The sequence below is a fragment of the Mauremys reevesii genome, linkage group 10 (genome assembly GCF_016161935.1).
Source record: "Mauremys reevesii isolate NIE-2019 linkage group 10, ASM1616193v1, whole genome shotgun sequence".
Taxonomy (NCBI): Eukaryota; Metazoa; Chordata; order Testudines; family Geoemydidae; genus Mauremys; species Mauremys reevesii.
The window spans coordinates 29,467,213-29,491,283 of record NC_052632.1 but is presented as its reverse complement, the minus strand read 5'-3'; the positions used below and the strand labels follow the sequence as shown (position 1 = coordinate 29,491,283).

The window sequence follows — 24,071 nt, the reverse complement described above, 5'->3', positions numbered from 1 at the left end:
AAATGGCTCCTCTCCCTACATCTGCGCCCACGGATAGTGGGCTGCTTCCTTCCTTCTCGTGGCCTCTCTGGCATGCTCGGGAAGCTTGCCCTCCCCTTGCCTGCTCTGCTCGCAGTGCCGCTGTGAACCTGGGGGCGCTCCCCTTCCCCAACCCTGGGCTAGCCCCCTCCTCAACCAGAGCCACCTCCTCGGCCTATGAAAGGCCCCCTGTAGATGCCACTGAGGCTCTCTGTCTTCTTTCTGCCCTCTCGGTGGGGAGGCTGATTGTGGTTACTCTGGTAACCAGACTTTTAGTGTCCAGTCAGCAGTGCTGACCGGATACTGTCAGGTTCCCTTTTCAACCGGATACCTGGCAACCATAAAGTCGTACCGTTGTAAAGGAGCTACAGCAGAACCTAGACCTGGACCCAAAGAGCCAAACATGGCCCAAAGGACAGTACTTGACTCCCAGCCTTAGATCATCCCTTGCTTTACCAATTGTTGGTCGTCTGAATTTTTTAAATATAAAAATGTATTGTATGTCTGATTTGTTTTGAAACAGTGCAGAGAAAACTTATTGGCAGCTGATGTGAAGCTCTCAGACTTTACCATTTGTAGGCAGGTATGAACCTCCTGACCTGAGGAGGGGAGTGTGGGATTCCAGCTAATCCAAAATTTGTTGAATAATGTATCTAACTTCCCAATATTTTAAAGCAAATTATGCAATTGATTCTATCACCCATTTTCTAGCTATTTGTCTACCATACAGAGCAAATACTTCAGCAACCGTATCCATTGGCAATAGAGAGTACCTGAACAGTACGTCAAATGAAATATCAAAAAAAGGTATTTTGTTTTGCTCAGCTAGAGATGGGATATCTTTATAGTAGAGGTGCATCTGTACCAAAACCCCGCAATCAAACACTCCCAAACTTTACTGGGAAAGGGGAAGGAAGGGTAATAATCTGAACTCTGACCCAGATCTGATTTTTGGGGCTTGAGGCCATCTCCAGTTAATATCATAGAGAACCTGGGGAAGGTCATATTAGGAAAGTCCTGTTTGCCCTGATTCTTTCTCTGCTGCTGACTGTGGGAGGGCCAGGGAATAGGGGAGAGGGTAATCATGTTAATGAGTGGGGGGGCAGCTTGCTGACGCCTCTCAGACCCCAAAGGCGGACTGGGCTTCCCTTCCTCAAACGCCTGGAAGCTTTGGTTATGCGCCATGCAGAGTCTGGGGCGGCTGGGGAGGAGGCGGTATCTGTTGCTATTCAGCTTCCTGGGTTCATTAGTAGTCTCCGTGTGTGGCTCTGCTCTGAAGCAGTCACACAAAAGAGCTGGTGCGGCTGGTCCCGGTCAGTCTGTGAGGAGCAGGAGTGGCGGCGAAGGGGCGGCATAGTCCCAGGCCAGGTAAGGGGGGGTGAGGAGGTAAAACCCCGGCAGCCAGCCCGGCACTGGCGCTTGCTAGGGCTTTGCTCCCAGAGGGGTCAGCAGAGAAAGGGGCCGGCCGAGTGGGAGCCTTTGTGCCCCAGGCGCGGGGGGCGGGAGGGAGCCGCTGTAGACACCTCCCCCGCTGGGAGCTCCCTCAGGAGCGGGGAGTAGGATGCTGCAGTGCTGGCAGGGAAATAGTGTGTGCAAGCCGCTTGAATGCCTTGCAGTGTGTGTGTGTGTGTGGGGGGGGGAGGGGGTTAGATGCTGCATGCAAGTCCCACTCTCCTATCCCAAGCTCCTTGCAGTTTGTATGTTTGTGTGGGGGGAGGGGACCAGACGCTGCATGCAAGTCCCATTCTGTTTGTGTGGCAGATACTGCATTCAAGTCCCACTCCTCTACCCTGACTGAGCTCCTTGCAGTGTGTGTCTAGAGGAAGGGGACAGATGCTGGATGCAAGTCCCACTCCCCTACCCTGAGCTCCTTGCAGTGTGTGCTGAAGGAGGAGGGGGGCAGATGCTGCATGCAAGTCCCATTTTCCTACCTCGAGCTCCTTGTCCTGGTGGGATGCTGATAACAGGATATTGCATGTAGTCTCTCCCTCCCCCTAAACCAATTGACCAACCACATTTTAGCTCCAGCTAGTGGGGGGAAATTAAGCTCCTTGAAAGGGGTCCGTGGGGCGGAGAACTGCCTGCAGTGCAACCCTTGCAGAGCGAGGATTTTGCTGCCACCAAATCTCATCCCCATTCTCTCGCTGTTGCGGGGGAGGAAACCAATCCTGCCAGCAGTGCAAAGAGAAGCCAGATTGGAAAGAGACTCCAGCAGGAAGAGTGTAATTTTACTAATATGATAGTTTATTTAATGTGTAGCAGCTGATGAGAGAGGGCATTGCTTGGTCGATCTGTTGCTATTGTCTTGAAAGGTGATGGTATTTATATAGCTGTGTCTGGTGCAGGGATGGATTCAGAAGATGTTCTCTGCCTGGTACAGAAGAGCTTTTCTTTCTTTCTATTGTGGTAACATAGTGGTGGCAGGGAAGCTTTAATGCAGCTGCCTCATTTCAGTCAGATGAGAACTGGAAATGGGAAGTGTTTCTATCCAGAAAGTTGCTGCTGCTGGAATCACCTTTTTCTCTGACTGCAGTCAATGCTGTATTCTGTTTTTTTTTATTTTGTGCTTCTATCCCTCTCCTACTAATTTATATATTCAATATTTTAGAGTGTGACTTTTACAATTTTTGTTATTACCTCATTATCTAATATGTTGTCTGGAATGTGTGTATATGTACATGTGGAAGTTTATATAGTGTGTGTACGTATATTTAATTGTCAGTACCTCGCTTTGAAGTGTGTGTGTGTATGTATGTATGTATGTATATCTCCACACATTGCTCATCTACAGTGCTGGAGAATTCAAAGTTAATTTGTCTTAAGATCAAAAAACACAGAAGAGAAGTCTTCATGTAATGCACACTTCTTAGAATTTATATTTGTTTCTGGTTTATCATGCCTCCAGCGTAGCAACTGAATTAGAGCTTTTGATCACCCCCCCCCCCCACCCCTTCTCCTTCATAATGAGGTCTGGAGGGAAAAGCTACTCAATTAAAAATTCTCCACTTCATTTTTCTTAGAGTAAACAGCGTGATAAATTATAACATAATTTCCCCCCCATCCCCTTTACCAGCTTTACTATGATCAGATGATGTTTTTTTTGGTATTGCTAGAGGGGAAGAGGGGGTCCTGTGTGTATGAGGCTGTATGTTCAATAGGGAAGAATTGGCATGCTTTGCCTTAACAATTGGCAATCTGTACTTTTTGATTTACAAAGTTAGTTTTCTCAGTACCCTTCTGTTGGTGGTTATATATGAGCAAGGGCATAAAAGAAGAATTCAGTAAGGTTTTCTTTTTCTTATTTCTATGTAATATAATCTTTATATAGGTATACTTTATAGTTGCTTTCTACTCTGCCTTTAGACGGTTTAAAAAGACCAACCATCTTAGCTTTGCAAACAGGCCATAGTAATTTAAGTGATGATTTTCAATCATCCTAGCCTGTCAAGAGATCCACAGAATATCACAGAAATGGTGGTGTTTTTGCAGGAGGGGTATTTTAGGCATTTACTGAGTCTATTGCTCAACAAATCTTATTAGTTCTGCAAGCCAGTGGAACTATAGATAAAAGAAGATAATAGCTACAGGGCATCTTAATTTAACTTGGATATCTGTAGTGTGCAGTATATTATGGCATATAGTGATAAAATAGTAAAGGATTTTTTGTAAATAGTTTAATATTCTTGTAGTTTCCCATGCGAGACTGTAAGCCATCCAGGAGTTATGGCTATGATATGTGCAGATACTTGTCTACATCTTGATTTTTCTGATTTTAGTCGACTGTACTGAGAAGCTATGTTTTGGAAATGAGTTGTCTTACTGGCTGGGGTTAAAATTGAAAACTCTGAAACTGACACTTCTCAATATGTCTGAGTTGTACAGACCTTTCTTAGGAAGATGCAGAGAATTACATAAGTTTTTTTTCTCCTATTCCTTCTACCGTGTTTAACTTCATCTTATTACTATGGATAGGTGGGAAAAGCAGCTGTCTTGACACTCTTTGTGTTAGTACATCTGCTGGTCTCTATGTATGTGTTTCTTTCTTGCAGACCTGCTCTTTGTAGGCTCTGGCTCCTTGAGACTTAAACTTGCATTTTCTAGTATATTAGCCCTTCTTCTTTCTGTTTTTCAACTAATGTTGCTGACTAGAAGCAACCTCATTCATGTCAAAAAGAGGCAAACCAAATTAATCATAACCTTTTCCCCTTCCCCATTTGCTGCTGCTTACCTTTTTAAAGTAATTTTTTAAAATATTTAGAAAACACCATTGCTGCCATTGGTGTAGGATGGATGCTCTAGATGAGAGGAGTTAAATGAGATCTGTGATGGGAACTCTTCAAAACTGAGCTCAGTTTTGGGGAAACAAACTTGTTTGGAGATGGAAAACAGCGTAAAAATATGCCAGGATTTGCCTTCCTGTATCATTCTGCCTCTGTTGGAGGTGGAGCACAGATGTCACAGACTTTCACCCACTGTGCTTGATGAGGGGTTGGGCATGTGCAGAGAAAGGGCTTTCGCTTTTCACGGCAGGGAATATAGCTTTGGTTAAACCTGCCCAAATAGCATATCCGAGAATGTTTCTCACTGCTTCTGATTTTCTCCCCTCCACCACTCATCCTCCCATCAGCAAAGGCAACTTCGCCAACCTAGTGAAAGGATAGATTGTTTCTGCATGATATGTACTATAGCTTATGTGGAGAAACATGCAACATTAAGCTTTGTTTTTTTCCTTAAGGAAACCTAGTGGGATGGTCTCAAAGTTCATGCCCAAGCTGTGGTTGGTCAAAAGAATTAGTTCTAATAGGCTTCAAGCACCTAACTTTCAGCTACCAGCAGTTTATGCTACAAGGCAGGAGACACCAACATTACTAAGTTTCTTTATTTTTGTATTATTTTTTCCTGTAATCCTTTCATCCTTTTCCTTTCTTATATATAGAGACTTGCTTAAAATACATTAAAAAAAATTATTCAGGGATCAAGAGAGACAAATGACATAGTAGGTAGATAAATTGCCTGACTTTTGGAGGCATTTATAGCTCAAAATAGGAAAGTTTTCCTTCCTCCTCTTCCATCTTTAGCTGAAGAAAAATGAAATATATAATAAATTTAATTAATTAACATGAAAATGCATGAACTGGGGGGACTCTCAGGTCCTCCTCATGATATGTGATCTGTGTTGCACTCTGGTCCACCTTCACCAGATTGTAGGATTGAGACTTTTGTTTGAAATGTGTAGCTCTTGCATTAATAATATTCTTGTGATCCTCCGTGATACTTCAGCAAAAATAAGCAAAAATCTTATTGCAGGTACAATTGATCCTATATTTCAGGTACAGAGTTCAAATCCTGTTTAGGTTATGTTTTTATGTTTAAAAAAATCATATTACTCTGCTCTGTGTCAAGTTTCAACAATTATCTTTATTATTCAAAAATATTTATTGACCAAAAATACTTTTCTTTTGGTTGAAGAACCAAAATAGAATGTATGCGGCAGTCTTATTCTCCAGGACATGAAGAATTTGTGTGTACCCTCTACTATTCAGCTTCTTCTGACAGCCCCTAAGGACTTTCCCTTAAGGACAAGTGTGAAGATGGAGAGGGGAGTTTGAAAATAGGGTTCAGGTAGCCTTGTCTGTGTGTCTCAGTATATCCAGATAACATTCTTCTGAACGTTTATCTAGATAAATTTCTGGATGGTTAGCCAAACACCAACACTTGTGAAAATACTCTGACATCCACCAGAATGCACCCGAGCCCTGCCATTTTATCTGGAGAATTGTACCGGGGGTACTCATCTTTGAGCAGTTGGCAACTATTTGAGGGTAATTTTTGTCTAGAAGGTTATTACTAACACCTTGGATAGTTAAGTGATTGCGAGCCATGCAGGTACCCAGATAAGGTTTTATCACCTGTACGTTAATAGCTTGTCTCAACTTTAACAAAAGTCAGTGCTCATTGGCATGTTTTTTCCATTGTATTTATTTAACTTAATGGACTCTCTCTGGTGTCTGATATTGTATTGTGGGAGATGCTCAAAGGCACAGGGCAGTTGATTGTGCATCTGCCATTGACTTTCAGTGAGAGTTAGGTGCCTAACTGCACATCATGCCTTTGAAAATCTCCCCCTCATCTTTACAGTTTCCCATAATCTATTTTGGATGTTGTGTATTAAAGTTTTGATTGAGACTTTTCTACGTGAGCAATTGCGTCTAATAAAATGCTACTTTGTCCTCTTATGATGCCTTTTTGCCCAAGGATCTTGCAGTCACTACAGAATAGGGGTCTGGCCCTGCAAACCTTTCCCTCATGGAATTCCACACATAGGAAGATGGGTCTTGCCAGATCCAGTCGTATGGTATTTTTGAAGTAACTTCAGTGAGAGTCTTGCCTCATTATAAAGCAGAGGTCCCCAGACTGTGGGGTGCACCCCCCTGGGGGGGGCACAGAGGAACGTTCAGGGTGGGTGCAGCTAGAGTTGCCAATTTTGGTTGGACATATTCCTGGAGGTTTCATCACATGACAAAATATTTAATTAAAGATTAATCTCTAATTCCTGGAGACTCCAGGACAGTCCTAAAGGATTAGGTGCAGCTGGGACCTGGGCCAGCCCCCACAGGGGGTGGGGAGGGATTGCCACCCAGCTCCGCTCCTGGCCTCACACCCCCAGCTGTGGCCCCTGCCTTGGCCCCCTTACTGCTGTCCACATCTCCCCTGCTGCCAGCCCTGGTTTGGGCATGGACAGGAGTAAGGGGGGGCATGAGGTAAAAAGTTTGGGGACGACTGTTACAGACTGTTCCTTTGGCCCCACTAGGTGTGTCCCGCAGCACACTTGTAAGGTGGCCAAAGGAAATGTGCTCACTGACTAACACTGAAATGCAGTCACCTCTGCTCTGAAACAAAGCAGCTGCAGCTCACAGCAGCCTTATAGAACAGGTTTTAGGGCATGAAGTGAGGAAGAATAACAACACTGTGTCCAATTGAAATGGCAAAGGAGTATTTAGGGAAACAGAGGGTTATAGGCTACAATGGAATTGGTTGAGGCAGGGAGGGGGAGAAATGCTGATCCCTTGTTCAGTGGCATTTAAGACTTCAAATTAGGTTGTCCAAGAAAACATTTTTTTTATTTTATTTATTTTTTTTTTTAGGGTGGGTGGCAGGGATGGTTTGGTCCCATTCTTTCAAGTAAATTAAAATGAGATATTGTTGCTGCTTTGATTGTGTAAAAAGCATTTCTCTGCTTTCTGCTTCTTCTGCTTTTGTTTGTGTGGGTGACAGCTAAATGATGATCTTTGATCACTGACTTTGGTGTGCTGGCCTGACTTGTTGCTCAGTATACACGGTAGATACCCTGCAAATAAACCTCTAGCCTCAAAGGTGTCATCAAGAGCTTAAAGTTGCCTCTTGGGGATTTGAATAGTAAAATTCAGAGATGTCTTTCAAAATACATTTTGTTTAATCCTTTTCTTGTTTGAAATCCAAACTCCAGCTTAAGGTTGTGCCCAACACAATGCACAACATGGAGTCTTGTGTGTGTGTGTATATATATATATATATATGGCTGAACATAATTTGACAACCTGTATAATGTCTTTTTGCCCAAGGATCTCACAATCAGGCCAAATTCCGGCCATCCAGTACTGATCTGATTCTTTAGCCTTGATCTCAAAAACTCCTAGAGCTGTTTTTCATCCCTGCATGTTGTCCCAGATTCTAAGTCTACTATGTCAGTAAAGAGTACAAGGTTTCTTGTCCTGCATAAATGTGTTGTACATTGATTGGTACTCAGCTACAGACATGTCAGTGCATACACAGTAATAAACTTAGCCTTCTATACAGAAACAAAGTGTGTGAGGTAATATCTTATATTGGACCAACTTCTCTGAGAGAGAAAAGCTTTTGAGCCACTCACAGCTCTTCTTCAGGCCTGTGTGGCTTGAAAGCTTATCTCTTTCTCTCCAACAGAAGTTGGTCCAATACAAGATATTACCTTGTCTCTCTGATATCTTGGGACCATCATGGCTATAAGTACACTGCACTAGCCTTCTGTATGCATTTCTGAGACACTGCAATAGCCCCTCTAAAGTCTGTCTTTTATCCTAACATAATATGTCAAGATTAAAGCTATTTTTGGCCTGCAAGTTCAAGTATGTGTGGTTTAAAAAAATACAACCCTCTAAATCTAGAAGCAAATGCTTAGCAACTGTACACAGTATATGATGAGGTGGCAAACTTTGGATCTCCTTGTTGCATTTTATGGAGCAGTTGTATTAGCAAAATCTTGTGGACACATGATACCATAGGGAAGTTCTGTAGATCCCTTACAGTGGTTCTTATTCCTTGCAGCTCTTTAACAGGTCTGATTTCTGCCTCCAGTCAAGGCAGGCTGGGAGTGATCACATCCCTGAAATCCAGCCAGTGTAAATTGACCCCAGTGGCTACAGGAAGGCTTTACCAGAGGTTCTGCTCAGAGCAACAAGAGAACAAAACAACCAGAATGGATCCTCTTTAGTTGGTTTATTAAATTTTAAGCATTACTGGGTTGTTACTTAGCTTTGGGGCTCTGCGGCAAACACCTCCTTCTTGAGACAGCAGGTTCCAGCACAACATGTTTGGACAGGTCTCTCTGGCAGGAGCACTTCATGGACAACCAAAGGGATAGAAAATTTGACAGAAATGCCTGGGCTAATTGGAATTTTGCTAAACATCATAGGTCGGCTATTACCACACCTGCTGGACTAATGGGACCTTGCTCATGCTGCAGGTTGGCCATTGCCACACCATTTTCTCTACCCCTTTCTTCCAGAACTAGCTGTGTGGATGAGAGGAAAATGTCCCAGACATGGAGGAATGAGCAGATGATAAGGAGCCTCTTGGCTCACTGCTTATTTCTGACTATTTCCCCATACCCTTTAACAAAGTGTGAATCAACCTTTATGTAACCCTGCTTCACTCACTTTGGGATTCAGTGATTTCAAAATAGCTGCCACATGTGAGGGCTTCCCTGCACCCCTTCATCAAACACGCTTATGGATCACCTATAAAGTTTAAGGAGCCCACCTAGGGATCATCTCAAGGGTGAACATTTCCAGTGTTCCACTTATTTCTATAACACAGGCGTGGGGTTAGAACTCACCAAGGAAGAACCTCAGAATCAGTGTTTTGAGGAAGAGTAATTTGAAAGCATTCTCAGGAGTATTGTGTGGACCTGTATTCCTTCATATAGGCCTTCTGTAAAAGGAAGTGTGGGATGAAGTGGGGGACAAGGAGAGTTAATCCATTTGCAAGAAACCTGTTCTGATTGATACTCCCAAAGTTGATGCCAATCTAGTGTCTGGTTAAAGACATGGCAAGTCATTAGTTAAAAGAATAATATAATAATAAAAGCAAGGTCCCTTCAGCAGCGCTTCTTAATCTGCTGCCTCCATGTCTTGTGCTAGAGCCAGGCCTGCATGGTCAGACTTCTGTTGTGAGATTGCATCCCCACCTCCCCTGTTCTCCTAACTGAGATTTACAGTAAGAGCAATGAGCTGTAACTGTCTCTCAACCACAACACTAGCTCTGCCTGATGCCATGGAAAGCCAAACCCCAGGTAGCTGGTAACTTAAGCGTCCCATTGGGCAGGTGTTGCAATGACTATGAATAGATCTGTCATGGGAAACCCATTTAAAAAAAAATCTGAGACCTTGCAGCTCAAAAAGAAATTTAGAATTTATGGGTATTGAAAATCCTTTGATCCAGCCTAAAATTAATGGAGGTATGTCCAGCTTCCTGATTAAATACACAGATGCCTCTCATGCTACTCAATGTATCTCCTTCTTTCAAAGAAGCATGACTGCAGCCAGACTCTGTGTAAGGTGGTCCCCCAAACAGAGGGCAACTAGCAGGAAATTTCAAAGTGTTGTTTCTTTGAAAGTGTGCAGTACTACAGCAAGAGTGTGACTCTTAGGCAGAGACATATAGCCTGGCTTACATCTTAGAAGTAAATGCAATTCCAAACCCAATTTTATTGACCTCCTTCCTCTTCTTCCAACTGATTTGAAATATCAGAATATGAATACTGCAGAATACCAATCAATCCCACAGAGAACAAGAAGGCTTAGCACTCTAGTGCCCAAGCATTCAAAAGATAGAAGTGCACTCAACCAGAAGCTCTTGAACAGACTAGTTCAGGGATGGAGACCCTAAATTCCACCTTAGCAGGAATTTACAAAGGACTTTTTTTTTCCTATCAATAGATGTAGAGAACACCTATCTACATATCATTATCCTTTCAGAGGATAGATCTCTGCTTCACATGCAGCAGACAATGTTACTGATACACTTCTTCACCTTTTGGCCTACCTGCCTTTCTAGGGGAGTTTTCCAAAATGCTAGTTAATATTGCAATTTCCTTGGGAAGAAAACAATTAATGTTACCCATTCTAAGATGATGGTCAGAGGTGCACTCTTCTTGGAAAAGGCTCACCTGAATCAGATGAAGTCCACATTTAAAGTGTGGGCTACTCTAGCACTTTCGTTGAAGTATTTCCCATGTACAGAAAAGCAAATCCATGATTATGAGAGTCAAACATGATTGTTTATAAAGAATTCTGTCTACACTGGAACACTTTATTGTTCTATAGTCGTTACAATCATATCAGCCAAAACTGTGCTTGCTATTACCCTCTAACAGGGATCAAGCACAGTCAGTTTCAAATTGCTGGCTTGAGTGGGGATGCAAAACCTTCCATCTATTTCGGTGCAAACTGTTTCAAATGTGGTTACAAGTACTAATGTATGGTAGGCTCTAAAGGACAGTTCAGCCAAGGGTACAAATATTTCCTTTATAAACTGATCCAGAATGGAAAAGAACTAAAAGCTTTATTTGGTTCCAGACTTTTACTATGCAGCATGATGCATTTTTTGCTATTCCACCAGAACTGCTTGCCTACATATTTAAATTTACCCTTAAGATATTGCAAGCTTTCTAAAATGTAATTGTTATAAGAATACATGAAAATATAAAGTAACCTGACAAACTATAAATCTTGCCATTATTCTGTTCATGTGGTGTTGACTTCTGTGATTCAGCAGATTCATTTGTTTCTTCTTTTAAATATGAATCATAGAATCATAGAATCATAGAATTCAAGATCAGAAGGGACCATTATGATCATCTAGTCTGACCTCCTGCAAGATGCAGGCCACATAAGCCGATCCACCCACTCCTTAGCAAGTGAACCCTGCCCCATGCTTCGAGGAAGGCGAAACCTCCAGGGCCATAGCCAATCTTCCCTGGAGGAAAATTCCTTCCCGACCCCAAATATGGCGGTCAGCTGAACCCCGAGCATGCGGGCAAGACTCTCCAGCCAAACCCTCTGGAAAAGGTTACATCATACCAGGCACATAATTGACCTATTGACTAAGCCCGGTATCCTATCATACCATCCCCTCCATAAACTTATCTAGCTTAATCTTAAAGTCGTGGAGGTCCTTCGCCCCCACTGTTTCCCTCGGTAGACTGTTCCAGTATTGCACTCCCCTGATGGTTAGAAACCTTCGTCTAATTTCAAGCCTGAATTTCCTGACTGACAGTTTATATCCGTTCGTCCTCGTGTCCACATTAGCACTGAGCTGAAATAATTCTTCTCCTTCCCTGGTATTTATCCCTCTGATATATTTAAAGAGTGTAATCATATCTCCTCTCATCCTTCTTTTGGTTAAGGAAAACAAACCGAGCTCCTCAAGTCTCCTTTCATACGAAAGGCCTTCCATTCCTCGGATCATTCTAGTGGCCCTTCTTTGTACCTGTTCTAGTTTGAATTCATCCTTCTTAAACATGGGAGACCAAAACTGCACACAATACTCCAAATGAGGTCTCACCAGCGCCTTATATAACGGGACTAGCACCTCCTTATCCCTACTAGAAATACCTCGCCTAATGCAACCCAAGACCGCATTAGCTTTTTAACGCCACATCACATTGCCTACTCATAGTCATCTTGCGATCAACCAGGACTCCTAGGTCCTTCTCCTCCTCCGTTACTTCCAACTGGTGCATCCCCAGTTTATAACTAAAGTTCTTGTTAGACATCCCTAAATGCATAACCTTACACTTCTCACTATTGAATTTCATCCTGTTACTAATACTCCAGTTTACAAGGTCATCTAAATCTCCCTGGAGAATATCCCGATCCTCTTCCGAATTGACAATACCCCCCAACTTGGTGTCATCCGCAAACTTTATCAGCCCACTCCTACTCTTGGTTCCCAGGTCAGCAATAAATAGATTGAATAAAATCGGACCCAAAACCGAGCCTTGAGGAACTCCACTGGTAACCCCCTCCAACCGGACAGTTCCCCTTCAATACTACCCTCTGCAGTCTCCCTTTAACCAGCTCCTTATCCACCTCTGGATTTTCACTTGATCTCCATCTTTTCCAATTTAACCAGTAATTCTTCATGCGGTACCGTATCAAACGCCTTACTGAAATCCAGATATATGAGATCCACCGCATTTCCCTTGTCTAAAAATCTGTTACTCTCTCAAAGAAGGAGATCAAGTTGGTTTGGCACGATCTACCTTTCGTAAATCCATGCTGTAATCTATCCCAGTTGCCATCGGCCTCATGCTCCGAACCATTCTCTCTTTTAAGATTTTTCCATGACTTTGCATACTACAGATGTTAGACTAACAGGCCTATAATTCCCTGGGTCACTTTTTTCCCTTCTTGAATATAGGAACTACATTAGCTAATCTCCAGTCAGTCGGTACAATCCCGAATTTAGGATTTATTAAAGATTATCGCTAACGGGCTAGCAATATCCTCGCCAATTCCTTAATATTCTAGGATGAAGATTATCCGGCCCCGATTTACTTCCGTTAAGCTGTTCCAGTTTGGCTTCTACCTCAGCTACCGTAATGTCTACCCCCATATCTTCATTCCCATCGGTCCTCTATCACTATTCCTGAGCCCTTCATTAGCCTCATTAAAGACAGAGGCAAAGTATTCGTTCAGATATTGTGCCATTCCAAGATTATCCCTAATCTCCACTCCATTTAAAGTTTTAAGCGGTCCCACTTCTTCTTTCTTGGTTTTCTTCCTATTTATATGGTTAAAAAACCGTTTGCTATCGGTTTTAATCCCCTTCGCTAGATCCATCTCCACTCGCTTGCCTTTCTCAGCTTCCTGCACCCTCTGACCTCAATAAGGTAGGTTTCCTTGCTGATCCCTCCCATTTTCCACTCCTGGTACGCTTTCTGCTTTTTCTTAATGACCCTCTAAGACGCTTGCTCATCCAGCTCGGTCTAAAACTGCTACCCCCCTTCTCGGGATACATGCCTCTGACAACTCCTGCAACTTCAACCTGAAGTAACCCCAGGCGTCATCTGCCCTTAGATCCCTAAATATGTTAGCCCAGTCCACTTCCTAACTAGTCGCCTTAATTTAGTAAAATTAGCCCTTTGAAATCATACACCCTAGTCTCAGATGCACTATTGATTATCCTCCCATTTATTTGGAAACGAATTAGCTCATGATCACTCGAGCCAAGGTTGTCCCCTACAACAATGTCCTCAACAAGGTCCTCGTTACTCACCAAAATCAAATCTAAAATGGCATCCCCCCTCGTCGGTTCAGCAACCACTTGATGAAGGAATTCATTAGCTATCACGTCTAGGAAAAGCTGAGCCCTATTATTATTACTAGCATTTGTTTCCCAATCTATATCCGGGAAGTTAAAGTCCCCCATGATCAAGCAGTTCCTATTAGTGTTTACCTCCTTAAAAACATTAAAGAGCTCCCTATCCATCTCTAAGCTAGATCCCGGCGGTCTATAGCACACCCCAATCACTATCCTGGATGAGGCTCTGGTAGTTTTCTTCCCCAATGTGACCATTGCCCAAACAGACTCTGTATTGTCCATTGCAGCGCTAGTTATCTCATTACATTTTACCTCATTATTGATATACAGTGCTACTCCCCCTCCTTTACCTTTGCATCGGTCTTTCCTAAACAGCACATACCCTTCCATACCTGTACTCCAGTCATGGCTACCGTTCCACCATGTTTCTGTTATTCCTACGATATCCGGTTTCAATTCCCGGACCAGGAGCTCCAGTTCCTCCATTTTGTTACCTAAGCTTCTCGCATTGGTGAACAAACATCCTAATTTTTCCTGTTGGGCTCCTCTCACTCTTCTAGAATCTGTCCCCCCACTCTTCCTTACACTTAACTGCCCCCCTCTGGCTATATCTGTTATCTTGTTGTCCTCACTCCCAATGTGAAAATTTGGCGTGGAGAGCACTAGGACCTCTCCCGACCGTCTCCCCCCAGTGTCTAGTTTAAAGCTCTTTTAATCAGATGAGCCAGCCTCCTCCTAGAAGTCTACTTCCTTCCCTACTTAGGTGGAGCCCATCCCTTGAGAACAGTTGTCTGTCCCCAAAAGCCTCCCAGTGCCCATACATCCCAAAGCCCTCCTTGTAACACCACTCCTCAGCCAACTATTAACCATCATGATCCTCTCACCCTTTGGCGCCCTTCCCTAGGGACAGGTAGAATCCCACTGAAGATCACCTGAGCCTCAATTTCCTTGAGCGTCTTACCCAACCTGGCATAGTCTCCCTTGATCCTCTCTAGCGAGAATCTAGCCGTGTCATTCGTTCCCACATGAAGGATGATCAAGGGGTTCTTACCCGCTCCTCTTAGGATCCTTTTCAACCTCAGGTCCACATCCCGTATTTTAGCACCCGGTAGACAGCACACCCTTCTGTTCTCCGGATCGGCCCTGGTCACAGGCCTGTCCAACCTTCGCAGTATGGAATCCCCAATCACGTAGACCTGCCTTCGCCTGGGGACAGCACGGTCCTCTAACCTATCCCCGTTCCCCTGGTCGCAAGCTCCTTCCATTCCTATCATCCCTTGTGGTTCCCCTTAAGCCATCCTGTATCTCCCTGGGCCCAAACTTGGTGCTACTTCCATCGACTCCTCCCTTTATCTATGGGACTGGCGCCGCCTCTTTTCTTTGGCCTCCCACTGTCAGTTACCACTTGCTGTACCCCTTCCTCATTCTCCAAACCTTCAAACCTGTTCCTTAGCTCAATTTCCCCTCACTGGCTCTCCTTTCCTTGGCCTGCTTCTCACGGTCACATGCTTCCACCGCCCATCTTCCTCCTCTGGTGGTCCCCTTCCTTGGCCTCAGCCCCTGCTCCCCTGTGCCCCTGGGCCCTCAGTTACTGCTTGCCATTGCTCCATCAGCCTCTCAAACCCCCTTCTGTTCTCTATCAGGGTTTCCAACTGCAGCTCTAGGCCCTGGATCTTTTCCTCCAGCAGCTCTATTAGGCGACACTTCATGCATATATAGTACTGGTCAGGGTCCCCCGCTAGGACCAGGTACATACCACAGCTGCTGCATGCTCTCATCCTCGGTGTGTCCTCTGCTGCTTGGCTCATGGCTGCTGGCTGCTGCTGTCTAGGCTCCGCTTGGTGTTCTTCCCTGGGGGGCGCGGGGCCTCCCCTTCCACCTCCCCCTGCCAACTCCCACGCTAACTCCCCTGTTGGCAGCCCTGTTTGCTGCCTCCTGTGCCGCTGCTCGCAGTGAATAAAGCAAGGGAAATATGGAAATCTAACTTCTATTTGCCCATGTAATAAAAAATATGTATTAAAAGGACCAAAAGAGAGGAATACAAATTACAGCTTCTATTGCTGGTGGGAAATGCATAGCTTTCTTAGTCTGTACATGGCCCTCTCATTATCCTGCAGAGTCAGTGAATACATTTTGATACAGCATTACAAAGGAGAATCAGAGCACAACAGTGGTTTTCTTCTTGTAAAACCTAGGTTGTGGAGGTGGGGAGAAGGTCTGGTGGTTCTGCCTTTTAAAAAGAAAATGTATTCTCAGTTCAAAACACTGTTAACTGTACTGTAGATAACTCTGGATTACAGATAGGGCAGGTTTAAAAATAATTTTATCTCTGTGATACTCTGTGACAGTTAGTCTATCAGTGTAGCTTTAATTATGCACAACTACTTGACGTATTATGGCCCGAGAGATCAGAGCTTTGGCATATTGGATGATAAATAGGGAAGGAATTCTGTCGCTGACTGGATATTTTACAGCCCATGCTACAGCAGTGGCCCAAACAATAGAGGGGAGGTACATTTTTTAGTACATATTATAAAGAAGAACATGAGAATGGCCATATTGGGTCAGACCAATGGTCCATCTAGTTCAGTGTCCTGTCTTCTGACAGTGGCCATGTGCTTCAGGGGGAATGAACAGAACAATTATCTAGTGATCCATCACCTGTTGTCCACTCCCAGCTGCTGGCAGTCAGAGGCTAGGGACACCCAGAGCATGGGGTTCCGCCCTTGACCATCTTGGCTAGTAGCCATTGATGGACCTATTCTCCATGAATTTACCTAATTCTTTATTGAATCCATTTGTAGTTGTGACCTCACAGAAGGGGCATTTGGTCTCCTGTCTGACTCAAATGCCATGAGCGTTGTCAGGAATCATTCAGCTCCTTGATACTATTGATTACTTGGTTCCTTCACAGAAAACTTGCCTTGAACGTACAGGAAAATATCTGTTACCTATCAGCAATATACATCTTAAATCAATTGTTTTATAATGAAGAGGTATTCTTTTGTACTTGAGGTGGTAGGAGAAAATCTCTCTCTAATCTCCTTTGAGATAGCAAGAACAATGTGTGGGTATTGTGATGTTCTCTTTCCATTATCTGTGTAAAGAGGCTTACTATAGGGTGTGTGTTTGTTTTGTTTATGGGTTGTGGGTTTTTTAAGCAATTCTGTTACTGTAAATAGCTGTAGAATAGACAATGATCTCTAAAGCATGTGTTTTGGTTGGTTTGTCCCCCGTTTATTATGCTGCACATCATAACTGGAGCCATCAACTAACAGCTGATCTAATTAGAAATAATGATTTGAACCAAAAAAGCTACTAAGATTATTTTACTCAGGGGAAGAATAGCTTAGCATCAGTTTTATTTCAGCATGAAATGTATATGTTGGTGCATTCATTCTTTTGTACTGATGTGCTAGATAATATTACCTAGCTCTTATAGTGCTTTTCTTCAGTAGATCTCAAAGCATTTTACCAAGGAGGTGGTAATCATCATTATCCTCAGTTGATAGCTAAGGTGTGAAGTGGCTTGACCAAGGTCATGCATCAGACCAGTGGCAGAGCTGGGATTGGAATCCTAAGTCCCAGTCCAGTGCTCTGTCCATTAGGGTACATTTAAGTTGGGCTTTATTTTGGCTTTTCTAGTTAGCATCTCATCTAATGGGAGAGTAATAGAATTAGTGGACTAACTTTCCCTCATACAAATTCCTTTTGTCAGTTCTATACAGGTACATTTTACTGGATGAATACAGTTTACTGGGCTTTTGGAGAGAACAATGGATATGCTTGCTAGAGGTTGATATTGGGGAAAACAAACAGCTATTTTATATATTATAATGCTAAAACTTTGTGGAGGAAAAGTTTTCTGTGACTGTCTTTTAAAAAACTTGATCTAATACAACACTTGAGCTAGGTTTTACTTCTGAGCCTGTATTCAGATCTTAAAAAAAAAAAAACAAAAAAACCAAGTAGTATAGACAGCTCTCACTTTATGGTAAGTCTTGTGATATTTGGTGTTTTTACTTATTGTCCCAGATACTGGAATCATGTGAATATGTGAAAACAACGAAGATTTCTTATGGCACCTTAGAGACTAACAAATTTATTTGGGCATAAGCTTTTGTGGGCTAAAACCCACTTCATCAGATGAATGGAGTGGAAAATACAGAGGCAGGTATAAATACACAGCACATGAAAAGATGGGAGTTGCCTTACCAAGTTGGGGGTCAGTGCTAACGAGCTAATTCAATTGGTGGAAGTGGGCTATTCTCAACAGTTGACAAGCAGGGAGGAAAATCATTTTTGTAGTGCTAATGAGTTAAATGTTATTAGGGTGGCCCATTTAAAGTAGTTGACAAGAAGGTGTGAGTATCTGCAGGGGGGAATCACTTTTTGTAGTGACCCATCCACTTCCAGTCTTTCTTCAGGCCTAATTTGATGGTGTCCAGTTTGCAAATTAATTCCTGTTCTGCCGTTTCTCTCTGGAGTCTGTTTTTGAAGTTTTTTGTTGTTGAAGTCTGTTATTGAGTCTCCAGGGAGATTGAAGTGTTCTCCTACTGGTTTTTGAATGTTATAATTCTTGATGTCAGATTTGTGTCCATTCATTCTTTTGTGTAGAGACTGTACGGTTTGGCCAATGTACATGGCAGAGGGGCATTGCTGGCACATGATGGCATATATCACATTGGTAGATGTGCAGGTGAACGATCCCCTGAGGGTTAGGTCCTATGATGGTGTCTCTTGAATAGATATGTGGACAGAGTTGGCACTGGGTTTGTTGCAGGGTTTGGTTCCTGGGTTGGTGTTTTTGTTGTGTGGTGTGTAGTTGCTGGTGAGTATTTGCTTCAGGTTGGGGGGCTGTCTGCAAGCGAGGGCTGGCCTGTCTCCCAGGATCTGTGAGAGTGATGGATAGTCCTTCAGGATAGGTTGTAGATCCTTGATGTGCTGGAGAGGTTTTAGTTGGGCGCTGTAGGTGATGGCTAGTGGTGTTCTGTTACTTTCTTTGTTGGGCCTGTCCTGTAGTAGGTGACTTCTGCGTACCCTTCTGGCTCTGTCAATCTCTTTCTTCACTTCCCCAGATGGGTATTGTAGTTTTAAGAACTCTTGATAGAGATCCTGTAGGTGTTTGCCTCTGTCTGAGGGATTGGAGCAAATGCGGTTGTAACTTAGGGCTTGGCTATAGACAATGGATTGTGTGATGTGGTCTGGATGAAAGCTGGAGGCATGTAGGTAAGTATAGTGGTCAGTAGGTTTCCAGTATAGGGTGGTGTTTATGTGACCATCGCTTATTTGCACTGTAGTGTCTAGGAAGTGGATCTCTTGTGTGGACTGGTCCAGGCTGAGGTTGATGGTGGGGTGGAAATTGTTGAAATCCTGGTGGAATTCCCATGGGTCTAGATGATGAAGATGTCATCAATGTAGCGCAAGTAGAGTAGGAGCGTTAGGGGACGAGCTGAGGAAGTGCTGTTCTAAGTCAGCCATAAAAATGTTGGCCTACTGTGGGGCCATACGTGTACCCAAAATGTCACAACCACCCTATACTGGAAACCTGCTGACCGCTGTACTTACCTACAAGCCTCCAGCTTTCATCCAGACCACAGTCAGCATGAAGACCAGCAGTAGCAAAGCTCAAAAGTGAATTTTCAATTATGTAAAATTGGAAATTTGCAATTTTATACATGTAATCCCTTTGGGATTTAGAGGGAATGGTCCCTTGAAATCTTTTTCTGATGGGGGCTGATTGTTCCAGGAGGAGGAAGTGCTGTTTTGGGGGTAGAGTGGGGGGTGGGGCAGAGAGAGAGAAGAGAGAGCAACAGGATGTGTGTGTGTGTGTGTGTGTGTCTGGAGCTCCAGAGAGAAGTGTTGCAGCAAGCAGGCCCTCAGAGTGTGAAGCAGCAAAGAACCTGCCCGAAGCCTTGGAGGGACAGAGCGGCCAATTAGGGATACCCTAGGACAGAATCCAGGAGGAGCACTGTGCCAGGGAGGAATCACCTGAGAAGGACAAACTGGAGCTGGACACAGTATCATTGCTGCCTAGAGCTGTATGGGGCCGTGAGTAGTGGGATTTGTGACTTTGCATCGGGAATAAGGATGGAGGCTGTTAGCTAGTTAAGTGGGGAGGTTGTCACTCTGTGTGGCTTTGCAGAGAATCACAGAAGAGGGCACCGAAGGGGTTTGCTGGTGAAAGTTTACTGGTCCCAAAGATGACCAGGAGCACCCAAGACTCACCACTGGACTGGAACTTTGCCTAGGACTCCTGAACTCTTTGTATAGACACACAGCACGGTTTCTGTTCTTTCAGACTGTGCTACCACTGGGCCTGTGGGGCCTTGTGTTGAATGCAACATCCCCCTAATTTCCCCTGTTGTCTTTCGCCTTTCATCCCTCGGTAAATAAATATTTCCCTCTCCTATATTCATTGTAGTCTTCCTGTGTGTGTGTTCACTCTGGGGGGTTTGGAACAGGTGCCCTGGGATGGAAGGGACTTTCACTGCTGCCTTCCTTCAGGGGCCTTTTCTCGGCCAGAGCTGCCTGCAGAGCAGACTCCATGTTGGCCATGAGGGCGCTAAAGTTACATACATATATTGCAAATACAAACAATACCATGTGGTTAACCTACACAACATGAATCTTGAATGTTGCATTGAATTGTGCATTATTAATAATATTATTTATTATGGTAAAGCCTAGGGACCAATCAAGAATGGGCCTTCAGTGCTGGGTACTGCGCGAATACAGAGTAGTAGACAATCAAGCCCTGAAGAGTTTACAATTAGGGCTGTCAAGCAATTAAAAATATTAATCGTGATTAATCGCACAATTTAAAAAATTGCAGTTGTGCAGTTAATAATAGAAAACCATTTATTTAAATATTTTTAGATGTTTTCTAAATTTTCAAATATTGATTTTGATTACAACACACATAAGGCAGCGTCGGTCCACACTGCTTTGGGTTGTTATCTAGCAAAACCCATAATCAGCATGGACACACGTCCTCTAGAATGGTGGTTGAAGCATGAAGAGGCATACGAATGTTTAGCATATCTGGCATGTAAATACCTTGCAATGCCAGCTACAATAGTGCCATGTGAATACCTGATTTCACTTTCATGTGACATTGTAAATAAGAAGTGGACAGCATTACCTCCTGTAAATGTAAATAAACTTATTTCTCTTCATAGAATCATAGAATCATAGAATTCAAGATCAGAAGGGACCATTATGATCATCTAGTCTGACCTCCTGCAAGATGCAGGCCACATAAACCTCCAGGGCCATTGCCAATCTTCCCTGGAGGAAAATTCCTTCCCGACCCCAAATATGGCGGTCAGCTGAAGGCAAGACTCTCCAGCCAAACCCTCTGGAAAAGGTTATATCATACCAGGCACATAATTGACCTATTGACTAAGCCCGTTATCCTATCATACCATCCTCCATAAACTTATCTAGCTTAATCTTAAAGTCATGGAGGTCCTTCTGTTCCAGTATTGCACTCCCTGATGGTTAGAAACCAATTTCAAGCCTGAATTTCCTGACTGACAGTTTATATCCCACATTAGCACTGAGCTGAAATAATTCTTCTCCTTCCTGGTATTTATCCCTCTGATATATTTAAAGAGTGTAAGCATATCTCCTCTTATCCTTCTTTTGGTTAAGGAAAACAAACCGAGCTCCTCAAGTCTCCTTTCATACGAAAGGCCTTCCATTCCTCGGATCATTCTAGTGGCCCTTCTTTGTACCTGTTCTAGTTTGAATTCATCCTTCTTAAACATGGGAGACCAAAACTGCACACAATACTCCAAATGAGGTCTCACGGACTAGCACCTCCTTATCCCTACTAGAAATACACATCACATTGCCTACTCATAGTCATCTTGCGATCAACCAGGACTCCTAGGTCCTTCTCCTCCTCCGTTACTTCCAACTGGTGCGTCCCCAGCTTATAACTAAAGTTCTTGTTAGACATCCCTAAATGCATATTGGCGATTGACTGAACAAGAAGTAGGACTGAGTGGACTTATAGGCTATGAAGTTTTACATTGTTTTGTTTTTTGAGTGCAGTTATGTAACAAAATAAAGTACATTTGTAAGTTTCACTTTCACGATAAAGAAATTGCACTACAGTACTTGTATGAGGTGAATTGAAAAATACTATTTCTTTTGTTTATCATTTTTACAGTGCAAATATTTGTAATACAATTATAATATAAAGTGAGCACTGTATACCTTGTATTCTGCATTGTAATTGAAATAAATATATTTGAAAATGTAGAAAAACATCCACAAATATTTAATATATTTCAATTGGTATTCTATTGTATAGCAGTGCGATTAAAAAATTTGCCATTTTAATCGCAATTTTTTTGAGTTAATCATGTGAGTTAACTGCGATTAATCAAGAGCCCTACTTACAATCTAAGTATACCTCTTTCCCCTAGCATTTGTTTGTCCTGTCTATCGTAATCCGTTTGTCCTTTAAATGATTGTCATAGATTGTCCAATTTAATATAATCTACCATTGTCATAGCAGATGTGGCATTACATTTTTCCCCTCATTTTTTTTTCTGAAAGACTTAACATCAACTATTTCTTTTAATTTTGCTTTTTGATCTACATAGAATGGTGGTTTTTTAACCTGTGGTCTGCAGACCCCTTGGATGGAAACCTATTGGTCACCCTGTTCCCCACCCTTTGTTTTTTTAGTTAAATTATTTTATATTGAACATGAGGGATGGATAAATTTGTAAATTCACTGTTGGGTTTCACTGATACAGGTTTAAGGGGATTATTTATGCAGTAGGATTTAATATCTGTCAACATGCTGCTCATTTGCTTGATATCACTAGGGACGGGTTCTTTTATTTGCAATTTATAAATCCTCATCTTCAGACACTCAGCTTTTCACAGAGAGCTGAATGTTTGAAACATCCTGCAATTACCATATTCTTAATGCCATAAATTTTATCTCAAATGGACTGTGACAGTGTTCATACGACCAACATTATATGCATTTTATATATTATAGGCCCAATTTATTTTCAATTCTTTATTTAAATAGAATAGCTAAAGCGACCCCAGTGGCTTGGCAAGGAGTGATCTTCGGTCTGTCCCTGAGTTTGGTTGTGGTTATTGAAGAGTGCTGTCTTTTTATTCCATTTGTTGACCAGTTTGTGGATTTGGATTTTCTGTGTGCCTGGACTTTAGGTACTGTAGTAGTGGGTGTAGAATTAAGGGTGAATGAGAGACAAATGCTTGATCTTCACAGAATTCTAACAGTTAAAAATGAAAAAGTACTTTTACATTTTCTAGCTGGTCTTTTTGTCTAATGAGCCCTCAAACCCTAACATGTCAGCAAGGATAAGACTAGGACCTTCATCATAAAAGCCCTCAGCTACTTGAAATATGAAGTTAGAAGCAGTAATGGGGTCTTATTCTCTGTGCAAACAAGCTACTAGAGGAGGATGCAACATACTTAGCTAATATGTTTGCAGGTGTAACGCCTTACAGTGTACTCTGATATATTAGTGGTTTATTCATTGTAGTCTAGTTTTAACAGTCAAATGATGAGACTTCTAACATTTCTCTTAGGAGAACATTCCTCAGTGTTATAGATGGAAGAGCTGGTGTTTACACCTTCATTTTTTTTTCTTTTTCTTTGCCAGGGGTCTCGTCTGCTCAGTTGCTTCCTATCAGATTATACTGGTGCTGTAATTGCTGGTTCCAGAGAGGAGCTCTCCAAGACTTCCCATGCAGTAAGTGAAAACCTTGTAAAGCAGGATGTTTAAATCATTAACATGCAAGAGTAGAAGATGAAATCAAAATTTGAGTCTCTTGTGTGAAATTCCCTGTCTGATTTAGCCAAATCTTTATGCTGTTTTTAAAAGGACACCACCAATTCCCTTGTAGCTAAAGCTTTACATTTATTTTATTTGTACTCCACTGCAGTGCTTAGATTCCAGGATGATGGGGAAACATAGAAATGCCTAAGACAGAGATCTTGTTAATAGTAATATCTTCTTAGAAATTTGAAAATGTCATTTTTTCCCTTGTATTTTTCTCCTATTCTATTTGGCAAGTACCGTAGTATGCTGTGTTTCAAGTGCTGCATGAGCTACTCTAGATTGCTGTGAGGCTCCGAATTCAGTTGGTTTATAATCAAATGACCAAATGTCTTCAGTTGCTCATTCTGTGCTCGGATGCTGTGGACTGCCAAAAAGCAACCCAGGAATGTCACACAATCCTGATTTTTATAAGACCTCAGTGCCCTATAGTTTTAGTCAGGGCACATGCTGGCTCAGTTTTCTTCAAGCTGTGAAGAGCTGCTGAAAGCTGCAGTTTCCCTTTTCAAGCTTAATGTCACTTCCTTTGCTATTAAACCAGGACTGTAGAGTATGTTATAACTTGCAACATATTGCAGTTTCAAAGCTTGT

At 42.7% G+C, this 24,071-nt stretch overlaps 1 protein-coding gene across 4 annotated transcripts in view; it reads left to right on the top strand.

Moving 5' to 3' along the window:
• Window positions 1–1,173: 1,173 nt before the first annotated feature.
• The window catches only part of APBA2 (amyloid beta precursor protein binding family A member 2), a 237,062-nt gene continuing 214,164 nt past the window's right edge, over window positions 1,174–24,071 (top strand). For 2 of the 4 annotated variants that reach the window (XM_039491756.1, XM_039491758.1), the window contains exons 1-2: window positions 1,174–1,386; window positions 23,304–23,393. The gene's annotated coding sequence lies outside the window, so the exon portion shown is untranslated. Of the gene's footprint in view, window positions 1,387–2,091; window positions 2,241–23,303; window positions 23,394–24,071 lie in introns of those variants that run through there. The other 2 variants (XM_039491760.1, XM_039491757.1) reach the window with 2 other exon arrangements.